The sequence below is a fragment of the Urocampus carinirostris genome, chromosome 11, assembly GCF_059441175.1.
Source record: "Urocampus carinirostris isolate Australia breed hairy pipefish chromosome 11, RoL_Ucar_1.0, whole genome shotgun sequence".
In the NCBI taxonomy this organism is placed as follows: Eukaryota; Metazoa; Chordata; class Actinopteri; order Syngnathiformes; family Syngnathidae; genus Urocampus; species Urocampus carinirostris.
Window position 1 is genome coordinate 31,189,514 of NC_142359.1, and position 12,431 is coordinate 31,201,944.

The 12,431-nt window shown below is 40.7% G+C and overlaps 1 long non-coding RNA gene across 1 annotated transcript in view; it reads right to left on the bottom strand.

The window, feature by feature from the left end:
• The window catches only part of LOC148357065 (uncharacterized), a 56,267-nt gene extending 43,836 nt beyond the window's left edge, over positions 1 to 12,431 (bottom strand). Inside the window, exons 1-2 of the long non-coding RNA XR_015852111.1 lie at positions 12,395 to 12,431; positions 3,718 to 3,894 (exon numbers count right to left, since the gene is read on the bottom strand). This is a non-coding gene — a long non-coding RNA (uncharacterized LOC148357065). The remainder of the gene's footprint in view (positions 1 to 3,717; positions 3,895 to 12,394) is intronic.

Here is a 12,431-nt window from a genome sequence, read left to right on the forward strand (position 1 = left end):
AGATAAAGAAATAACACATTAAAAGAGACGACGAACGGACTTTAAAATGTAGAGTAGTCAAGTGGTGACCTTCGAAAAACAAAATCTTGACAGTAAAGCCCGATTTGATCTTTGGCGACAGCTTGCATGCGTCTCTTTCTCTGACCTCTCTGATCTCCCAACCCGGGGCCTCAGAGTGGTCTCCAATGTCAGTGCGGAAGGGGGTTGCCTCTACCAACATTTGTTTAGAAAACGCAAGCACAGCAGTCAGTCCCTTGGCCAAAGGTGTTCTGCCGTGACCTCGGTTAGCCCTGCCGGCTCCTTGAAATGGGAATTACCGACAGTCCATCAATGCTGTGGCATTAATGGGTCGGTCCCAAGGCTTATCAAGGACTTGCCGTATAATTACAAAGCGCTCGCTCACAGGGTCGACCCTCTGGTCTGCAATGGCAGCTCTTCCCGGGAGGAAATCAAGACGCTTTGACTGGAAATCAACCACAAAAGGTGAAATAAACCTGTGCCTGGTAATCCACGTGGGACCAATGTCATGGATACTTTAAATAATGGCAAATGTGTGCAACAGAGGCAGAAGGTCCGCTGAGGATGCTTGCTATGGGAATGTCTTAGGGCCACTAAAGGGAACAAACACAGACCCTAAGATGACAATAATAATCGAGGCATGGGGAAAAGGTGGTGGCACACAAACATCATGACTACCTCATGCTGAAAACGTGCGTTGGATTAAAACCAAATCACTGAATCAAAATTAGGTAGGGGAGGAATTTCAGCTCCGGAAACTGGACCTACTAGGCTGCTGAATTAGATTCACGCAATCCTTTAAAAATCCTACAGTGGTCTTAGATGTTTGCTAAGGGCGATTGCCAAGTGGGAAAAAAGAAAACGCTGTACTCCGATTGTTGCCCTTGGAGAACATAACGCCAATCTAAAGTCAAACAAGAGCGGTTCAGACAGCACAAAGATTATATTCTGCGGAAGTTGACTTTTGTGTGCGTCTCTATCTGGCTATCCACCATGCACGCACATCAGCAATTAACAGGCAAAGCAAGTGGGGAGCTTATCGGGCTACAGGAAAGGGATGGCGGTCAGGCCACCCCCTCCTCCACAATGCCCCCGATGCTCCCTGCTTAACACCCAGCGGGAGGGTCAGCACGCACACACAACTTCCACCCTCCTGCTGAAAAACACAGCTTCTGTATTGTGCCGCATTACTATCTTTTAGCAGCCAATAAACAAGCTCGAAGCCAGTGAAGGCTAAACAAATGATCCATAAATACTTGAAAAAGTTCGTGTTCTTTTTAAGGTAATTCCGAATTGTTACAAGGGCAGTATGTAATATTTAATGCCTACTAGTGATACAAAAACATTTAGAAAAAACGGGTTTGAATAGTAGGCCAAAATACAAAACTATTGTACCAATTTTGTTTGTTTTTTAATAAAAAAAAAATCCTAGGTCAAAAAATTTGTATTTCTTTTACATAGTGGAATTCGTAACAAGAAGTCGCCGTAATGTTTGTCTGGCATCTTGGTGCTATGCTGTGGTCTTGGCACTGTTTTTCGTTTGCATTAAGCAATACAATTTCATCTAGTGGTCAAATAGTACACATTCGGGATTTAAACATGCAAAATGCGAGGAAACAGTACACGTTTTTGCATAAAATCTGTATATTCCAATTATTTTGCGACATAATGTATTTTGAAGACAGCATGTCTTGTATTTTTCATCCTGAGCTTTGACGTCATCGGAGAACACCAGCTCCCAAGCAAGCCAGTCCCTATATTGTTTTATGTGATATTTGGTCAAAGAGGTTACGAGTGTTTTAAGCGAAGTTTTGGTAGATTCTGTGGAGAAGGCTTAGATGTTGTAACGCAGGTGGATGCAGTGATGATAGAACAAAAGGCGACCAGCTGTCAAAAAAAAACACACACAGGAAGCTGCCAGCGGAGGGCTAACCAAGACTTATCAACGAAAAACAGAAAACACGATGCTGGCCGACCCAAAAACACGCAGTGAGCAGCCAGGCTAACCGGTACTTAACAACGAAAAGCAGCAACGCAGATAGCCATCCATGAATAGACCGAAGAACATAGCTAAACCGACGCTAACGCCAAATTATCACAACAGCGACTCACGCAGCAAAAAATTACAACGAAACACCATCACAACCTAAAGGGAGGCGAAGGCAAACAAGGAACTCATGCTGTAATGGCAGCAGGTAAACTTATTCTAGGCAGCTTTTAGAGTACGAAGCACGCCATTCATACAAAATAGCGACAGGGTAGGCAAAGTTCTACTTTCTCCAAGCGCTGTTCACTACAAACGCTGTCTATTTCTAAACTGCCTCACATGTTGTGTAATTGGATTTGCTATTTTAAAAGAGTTGAGTTCCTTCAATGGCGTCACAGCTCTAGAAGAAATATGGGTCAATTTTGAGATTACATTTATCAAGTATCCTGTCGTGTGAAATTTCGTGCTAAATATTTTCAAAACTGTGGGGAGGAACACTACACAGAAAGAAAATCTGTTGGGAATTATTTTCAAAGACCCATTTTGATTCACCCCTTGACTATATTGTCTCTGGGCAACAAATATATGTGCTGACTTGGCTCCCACTTGTTACACCACTAATGCTTTTGCTTTTGTTTTTTTAGAGAGGTGAAGTGGCGCCTGTTCTATTCTCATGTCAGTGTCATGCACACACCAACACACACAGAAGACTGTGGGACCTCCACAGCTGGCCGGCCAGCACGTGTCCTGACATCAAAAGCTAAAATGGCAGAGGTCAAAGTTTGCCTTGCATGTTGTGTTTGTGGGGCGTGCGTATGTGCCATATTTTACGGACTAAAAGGCACAACCAAAACCCCAAATTGGCCAGAAATTCGAATGTGTGCTATAATTTGAGAAAATGTTATTGATTACCAAAATTGCATAACAATGGTGGCACCGACTCATAACCATCAGGCTGCCACAGAAAGGGTTGTTCAAAATCCCATAACAATGGATGAAGCAGATATTGAAGCCCGATCAGGGCGGTGAAAGCGTCGTATCCTAGCCGCTATACCACTTGGGATACAGATTCATCTCGAACTAAGCATTCATTGTAAGGTAAAACGTTTTAATACGAGCGGCCATGTGCTTATTTATATATTTTGATGTTCGAATTACTTCCCACAATGCCTTTCTCCTTATTCAGTTCAAACGACCAAATTATTGCCTACAATGCCTTTGTCCAGTATCATTTCAGAATCTCGTGCATTTGATAGAAACTTTGCGAGTTAGGGATACAATACTGAATTTCAATGGTCTCCAACCTTTTCTGTACCACAGATGTCTGACGATTTTGTCGCGGCCCAATAATAACATCAACAACGTAGTACCTTAACTAAAAATAGTATGACAATGAGATAAAACCTAATGCCTTTTTGGGTATCGTTTGACACCCTAAAGATCTAGTAGATAGGATTTGGAACGCTCTCTGCCACCAAACAAGTTTGAGTCCTGTTTCATCCAATGTTATACAATTGTTATCAATCAATGGACAGATGGGGTACTTATTATTTTTGTGCAACCCTAGCCCTTATACTGTAGTTTTAATTTAATATGCCTTACATATGAAACCAATATCACAAAACACTTTTTGAGGCGTGCACCCTTAGTGTGGAAAGTACGGTATATGGTGGGGGAATGCGACAAAGGTTTTCTTTTCACCATTTACTCACATAGCTCCAAAATGACAGCATACACAAGCAGGGGTGATAGGCGGAGTGCCGGGAAAGGATCTGGCGTGTGCCGGGGTCAGGAAGGGTCACCAAGGGTCAAAGGTCGACACGGCGGACAAAAGGGCCGGCTGCTGCGCTCCATTTGGATCCTCATGTGCCTCTTTTATGCCTGGGGTCCTAGCATTAAAGGAAGAGAGCAACAACTGCTAAAACCGCAGAAGACTTTTGACTGACAAAAGAAAGTTTGATCTCTTCGCCCAAATTTGTCCGTTTAAAATGTGATGTAAAGGTTCTGCAACTCACAAACGTTCACATGGTCTTGCATGGCCCCGCTTATCTTTCTGATTTAGTCATCCCTACGTTCCTGCTCGGAGTCTCCGCTTGGAAAAGGCTGGTCTACTTGTGACTATAAAAGCCAAGAAGAAATCCACAGGTTCGAAAGTATTCTCAGTGAGTGTCTATATAGCTATATAAGCTATTGCTTATGATTGGTGCCGACCTCACAGGACAGACCTGAAGAGTCAGTAATCCAGAACCAGGACCCTGACCTAAGGTTATCATCTGCATTGACCAGCTGACTGAGATGGGAAGCTGCGTCGTCGCTTTCTTAAAGTTATTGAACAATGTTAGTTATGTGTCTGAAACTCATGACAAAAAGTTTTAGAAAAAGCTTACGATATGGTGTTTGAAAAATAAACTATACTCAACACCACAGAATTCAAGGAAGTCAAACTTGACTTTAGGAAGACACACCAACACACAGCCCCACTCATCATAAATGGAGACTGTGTGGAGAGTGTACACTCCTTCAAGCTCCGGGGTGTGCACATCTCATATACATGTATATCTCAGTTTCTGAAACCCATTACAAAAAGATACCGGACACCAGGGCAGACAACTTTGAAAAGTTGCCTGCCCCATTTTTCACAACTTGAAACACGATAAGACGACTAATCGCAAAAAAAAAAAAAACATTGTTGCAAAGAATTAAGGATTGATAATCAGAATACAGTATATAACAGAACAACACTTTAAAATGAAGTTTATTATAAATCTACTTATAACATTCATTGCATGTATATGACACCGCTGTTTTCCATCTGCATTGCGTCGTCTGCTACAAGCCACGTGAACTCCTCTTTCAACTATGCTTTTAATGTACGTTTACGTTTTGTAGTGTCATAAATTTTGTTAGCTTCTTTTGAATATTTCTTTTGGGGCTAGGTGGCCTTGGGGGTATGGCGCCCGCCCCGAGACTGGGAGGTTGTGGTTCGAGCCTCGGCTGAGTCATACCTAAGACTTAAACATTGGTACCCCTTGCCTCCCTGCTTGGCGTTCAGCATTAGGGGTTGGAATTGGGGGGTTTGGTCACCTAATGACTCCCGACACCTCAATTGGGTTGAGCGAGGGGGCTGGGAATCCTCCTCTGAATCAATCTCCCAAAGAGTCAGAAATGACTCTAGCCACCTCTCACTAGAGGGATATGGCTGTGGTATACAGGGAGTGCAGAATTATTAGGCAAATGAGTATTTTGACCACATCATCCTCTTTATGCATGTTGTCTTACTCCAAGCTGTATAGGCTCGAAAGCCTACTACCAATTAAGCATATCAGGTGATGTGCATCTCTGTAATGAGAAGGGGTGTGGTCTAATGACATCAACACCCTATATCAGGTGTGCATAATTATTAGGCAACTTCCTTTCCTTTGGCAAAATGGGTCAGAAGAGGGACTTGACAGGCTCTGAAAAGTCAAAAATAGTGAGATATCTTGCAGAGGGATGCAGCACTCTTAAAATTGCCAAGCTTCTGAAGCGTGATCATCGAACAATCAAGCGTTACATTCAAAATAGTCAACAGGGTCGCAAGAAGCGTGTAGAAAAACCAAGGCGCAAAATAACTGCCCGTGAACTGAGAAAAGTCAAGCGTACAGCTGCCAAGATGCCACTTGCCACCAGTTTTGCCATATTTCAGAGCTGCAACATCACTGGAGTGCCCAAAAGCACAAGGTGTGCAATACTCAGAGACATGGCCAAGGTAAGAAAGGCTGAAAAACGACCACCACTGAACAAGACACACAAGCTGAAACGTCAAGACTGGGCCAAGAAAAATCTCAAGACGGATTTTTCTAAGGTTTTATGGACTGATGAAATGAGAGTGAGTCTTGATGGGCCAGATGGATGGGCCCGTGACTGGATCGGTAAAGGGCAGAGAGCTCCAGTCCGCCTCAGACGCCAGCAAGGGGGAGGTGGGGTACTGGTATGGGCTGGTATCATCAAAGATGAGCTTGTGGGGCCTTTTCGGGTTGAGGATGGACTCAAGCTCAACTCCCAGTCCTACTGCCAGTTTCTGGAAGACACCTTCTTCAAGCAGTGGTACAGGAAGAAGTCCGCATCCTTCAAGAAAAACATGATTTTCATGCAGGACAACGCTCCATCACACGCATCCAAGTACTCCACAGCGTGGCTGGCAAGAAAGGTTCTAAAAGAAGAAAAACTAATGACATGGCCTCCTTGTTCACCTGATCTGAACCCCATAGAGAACCTGTGGTCCCTCATCCAATGTGAGATTTACAAGGAGGGAAAACAGTACACCTCTCTGAACAGTGTCTGGGAGGCTGTGGTTGCTGCTGCACGCAATGTTGATCGTGAACAGATCAAAGCACTGACAGAATCCATGGATGGCAGGCTTTTGAGTGTCCTTGCAAAGAAAGGTGGCTATATTGGTCACTGATTTGTTTTTGTTTTGTTTTTGAATGTCAGAAATATATATTTGTGAATGTTGAGCTGTTATATTGGTTTCCCTGATGAAAATAAATAATTGAAATGGGTATACATTTGTTTTTTGTTAAGTTGCCTAATAATTATGCACAGTAATAGTCACCTGCACACACAGATATCCACCTAAAATAGCTAAAACTAAAAAAGCCCCACTCCAACTTCCAAAATATTCAGCTTTGATATTAATGAGACTTTCTGGTTCATTAAGAACATGGTTGTTGTTCAATAATAAAATTAATCCTCAAAAATACAACTTGCCTAATAATTCTGCACTCCCTGTATATATAATAACCACTTAAGCATTTTTCTTGAGTTCTCTGTGCGTCTTCTTTGGAAAATGATATGCAAATGCACGACCTTAGAATGTTCGGGAGAGTCCGGAAGCACGAAGTTATTCGATGCAGGCTTATGATTGGCTGCCAAGTATGCAAATTGCCAAACCAACCGAAATTCCAAAATTTCCAAACCAAACAAAGATTTCGAAATCGGAATAAAGAAAATGTTTGATTTGAAAAAAATTTAAAAAATAAAAACGGAAGATTTTTTTTTTTTCCTTGAAAAAGTTGTCGGCTACCCGGGCAGAGACGTTGTGAAGGTTGTACGCCCGACGTAAAATATGCACGCCCAGGGTGTCCGTGCAGACGTTATTTCAGACACTGTATTACCCATGTTTATAGTTGATGTTGACTATGTTTTGCGTATTGTTGCTCAAGCTTCATCCTTTTGTGGGGCCCCTTCTCAAAACGTCTTATTTTCCTCATGCTTGGGTTTTTGAGTTTTTCCTTGCTTACAGGTTTCAGATCAGGATATCTTGCAATTGTGGCCTGTGCAGTCCTCTGAGACTTTTCATGATTATTAGCTATACAAATAGATGTGATTTGACTTGCCTAAATAATAAGCAGGAAAAGGTGACGGTAGATTATCTGTTTTTATTGAAAGCTGAGGCAAGTTAAAACGCAGTCCACATTTAATACCGTAGTTACATTGGGGTTTTTATCCTGTGTGGTGCGTTCATTTGAAATTTTGTAAAAATGTGCTTGTATTTGCTAAAGAAACCAGTGAAAAGGATTAACCCAAGTGATTCTTTGCAGGAGATGCATAATATAGAAATAGGAGAATAGTTATTTCTCATTATGAATGGCAGACGCTGAACCCTAATCCTCTTTTGGTTGGATGGCTTGTATCTCAATTTTGGGGTGAAAAATTGGTATAGTCGTCCCTTGAAAGAGAGATTAAAACTTGTCTGAATGTTATTAATCATTACTAGCCCAATGGACCTCTGACCTTATAAACCGTTGAAGGAAACACTGCATGAGGCAGTTTAAAAGAGTTCTTAAGGGATGCTTTGTTTTGTATTTGTTTTTTTCCTTACATGTCGACAGTATTTTTTGCCACTAAGTGGTGCATTTGTTAAACACGTGATTTGAGAGAAAAAAGGGTTTTAAAGTTGTGTATAAAAAAGTCAAATTTAATCTCAAACTAATTTTGGAAGCATGAACAATAACTGAAATACATATGGACGTAAGTCTGAATTATAATGTATTACATAACCCTATTTTTATACATTGTTTTAGAAAAATAGCACTTTGTTTCTGATACTTTTTTTTACAATCTCATAAATGTATCTATGTTTCATTAAAAAATTCTATTAAAACGTCATTTCCATTCCATAAATTTAAAACCTTTGTCAAGTGTGGAAAAATTGCTACGCTTACCTTTTTGTTGTTTTTGTGCTCAGACTAAAATCCAATAACTGATCAAAGTAATGCTTGGACACCATCTGGTGGCATTTAAGTAACCGCATTCTGATGCATTGGCTGTGAAGTACACTGATACGTTGTGGCAATTGTTAAATGGTTTTACTCATCACTAAAGCTGATATAGGTAATGTCACTGACACCTAATATAGTTGTCTTGCTGTGTTAAGAGAGCTCAGATTATTTTGAAGGACACTTTCCTCCATGGGAAGTCCATGTTTGAACTGTTGCCCTGTAGATGATATAGGACCATTAATCCAAGAACAAACTGATTTAAGAGGTTTTCAAGCAATGCTGCAAAATAAAATGATTTACAAAAGAAGAGGATCATGCAATCAAGTTATGATTATGTCCTTTATTTTATCATTATTTCTATTTGAAGTCTGATCTATTTTTCATTACCCTTGATTAATTATTTTATTTTCTATCACTACTGTTAGGATGCACTGTGGTATTTTATATTCTTGTAAATCATATTGCACACTCAATGATAGTACCTTTGAATTCAATTGGGCATTTAATGTTTCAATGACAAAAAAAATCTATTCTATTCTAGTTATTGTTCAAATGTTCTATCATGACAACTTGGTGCTGGTATGAGACAGTCTAAAAGACACACAATACCAGTAAACCCCAATAGTAAAACCCCCACTTTGTGGCAAGACCCAAATGGGGTAATCCTCAAACGGTGAGTGTTGAAATGCAGGAAAGAGAGACAACTGATGGATGGCGTGAAGATGGAAGTTCCACGGAAAAGGCCTCGTTTGCCAGCTTGGAAAGGCATGAGCTCATCGTCCTGTGCTGCTCTGCGCCATCATTCCTCCCTAAAACTTGAAACTCCTTCTTTCTGGCTCTCTGTACGATTATCCCAACTTGAACAACTCATCACACAATGTCACATAACACACTCATCCTACTCTTTTGTTCATTGATGATTCAAGCTTGCCGTTTTCGTCCCGGATACACAGCTAACACTGACCTGCTTTACCATCTCAGGGACCTAATGGACTGATTTGGACAGTTTACAGATGTGCTTCTTGCTGCATGATGACTCATAAAGAAACAAAGGGGCCTCTGTGTAAAGGATCTTCTCCGTATTTTTGTCAACACGACCTATCAGAGCGCAGTGGGTTATTTTTCTTCGAAAGCCCTTTACCCTTGATAAACTTACGCTTAAATGCATAAGTGGTGCATTTTAGAGTTGGGTTATTGTTCAAACAAGCAGGTTTTACGTCTAACTGGGCATTAATGCTAACAATATGTACGATGGCTGATGCCCCCATTTGGCTCACCATTGAAAATGTACACCATTTAATTTACAGTAAAACCAACAAAGTTCAGTGCATTACTAAAATCATTAATCTTAGTAACAATTAATAGCAGTGTCTGAAATAACGTCTACCCAGACGCCCAGGGCATGCATCTCTTACGTCGGGCGTACAAATTACAAAACGTCTCCGTCCAGGTGGCCGACAACTTTTTCAAATAAAACGTTTTATTCCGATTTTGAAATATTTGTTCAGTTTGGAAATTTCAGTTTGTTTGGCAATTTGCATAATCGGCAACCAATCAGAAGCCTGCATCGAATAACTTCGTGCTTCTAGACTCTCCGAACGTTCTAAGGTCGTGCATTTGCATATCATTTTCCAAAGTAGACGCACAGAGAACACAAGAAAAATGCTTAAGTAGTTAGGAATCAAGCCAAAACCTCAGCCCCAGAAGAAATATTCAAAAGAAGCTAATAAAATTTATGACGCTACAAAACGTAACCGTACATTAAAAGCATCGTGGAAAGAGGAGTTCACGTGGCTTGTAGCAGACGACGCAACGCAAACATTGCATGAATGAAGATGAGTAAATACAGCTACATACTGATGTCAGATGGAAAAAAGTGATGTCATATACATGCAATGAACGTTACAAGTAGATGTATAAAAAACTTAATTCTAAAGTGTTGTTCGGTTATATATTCTGATTATCAATCCTTAATACTTTGCAACAATGTTTTTTTTTCTTTGCGATAAGTGGTCTTATTGTGTTTCATGTTGGGAAAAATGGGGCAGGCAACTTCATAGTTGGGTAGGCAATTTATCAGAGTCGTCTGCCCTGGTGTCCGGTAACTTTTTGTCATGAGTTTCAGACACTGTTAATAGTTACTTCATTTAAAAAGTAAGTGCGTTACCCGCCAGATTACTGACAGATAAAAGTAGCACGGCAGCGCAGTGGTTAGCGGTTAGTGTGCGGCACAGTTCTAAGGTCTTGGGAACCTCCTGTGTGGGTTCAAATCCAGCTACCGGACTTACTGTGCGGAGTTTGTATGTTCTCCCCGTGCTTGCGTGGGTTTCCTCCGGGCACTCCGGTTTACTCCCACATTCCAAAGACATGCATTTCAGGTGGATTGGCCGGTCCAAATTGTCCCTAGGTGTGAATGAGCGAGCGAGTTGTCTGTCCCTGTGTGCCCTGCGATTGGCTGGCAACCAGTTCAGGGTGTCCCCTGCCCACTGCCCGATGATTGCTGGGATGGGCTCGAGCAGCCCCACGACCCTACTGAGGATAAGCGGTACAGCTAATGAGATGAGATGAGAAGTAGCACATTACTCTGAAAGCAACCATGTATTTACAAATTTCTGTCTATACTCACATTAAAGCCAACCCCCTAAAACTGCATAAAAATAGCCACATAATAAAATAAATATAAGGAAATATTTACATCAACCTGTGGAAGTAGTGAACCCTTCAAAATGTTTGGCTTGTGCAATCTTAACAGCTTGCAAACTAACAGAGCCGAGACACTTCAAATCCATTCTGTTTTTCATCAAGCGAAGACAACCTTCTCCATTTATATCTCTAATAAGTTTTCTTTTTCCCGACATGTTGTATTCCAAAAATATATTTTTTTTAAATAAAAAGATCAAATTCAGCACACTTTTACGGTAAATTCTGTGCTCAGGTATGCCCCATTGATTTTTTTTGTTCCTGTATAAGCCACAAGAATTAAGATTTTTATTTTATAGCTGTAGTAAGGTCCCCGGTTTTAGACCAGGTGGAAACATTTGTTGGCATGGAGAGGGATGGGCGCCACCACCCTGTACTTGCCCAAGCCAGACACACCACAGGAAATGGTCCCCCTACAGTCCTAGTAGTTAAGGGATACAGACACCCACCCACCCGATTACAGCTTAGATGTGTGTATATATGTTAGGGAGAATATCAGAAGGGAGAAATTATGTGACCTCATACATAATGAGACGGTGCCATCGTAACTGTATTGTGTTGTATCTTGTAGGTAGATATATGCACAGGATCACCCTTTCTTGGATTTGTGTTCAGCATCGAGTTGCTGATGGATTGAGGGTTAAATGTTACTGTCAAAAAACATATGACATTGTGATCCCTGATCGGCTTTTAAAAAGTAGAGAAGCGAGGCATTATGTTGTCACGGCAGTTGAGTTACAAAATTGTATTAATAAAGCGTTACAGTACTCATTACAGAAAAAGTAATTGCACTCAAGAAACGCGTTCCTATCTCATGCGTTACTCCCAAAACTGATCATCAAAGAATTTTATTGTTCAATTTTGCTAATCTGACACAAAATATATTAAACTGGATGATCGTTTAACACATAAAAAACATAAGTATTAGATGAAATAACCGAGCAAAAACTGTTTGAAAATAAGTGGAAAAGACACCCAAAAGACGTATTGGATATTGGAAAGTAAACTTATTGAAGAAAATACATTTTCGTTAACGTACAATTAATTTTATGGGGATTATTTTTGTACCAAATTGGGTGAGGTAAACAAGGAATTAATTTTCAAAATTAAACTAAGGGACAGAACATTATAATTGATGTCACCAAATTATCTAATTGACAATATTTCGTCAGTTCTTGTGAGTGGCGGCGCAGTTGGTTTCAAGCGATAACAGGTACGCTTTGCTCATATTGACATAACACAGGCTGATATGCGGCGGTTATACGGACTGTGGCTAACGCTAATGCTATCCTAGTTAGACAACGCCCAAAAAATTCAATATGCTCAGCGTTATTCAACCTTTTCATTCGGTCCTGGATATTATTTCATACTGAATGTGTTGTTTACCTCGAACCAGTCACGCATATAAGACATTTAAATAACGTACCAGAAAAAGTTTGACTTTGCTCTGATTTGGAGAGCGA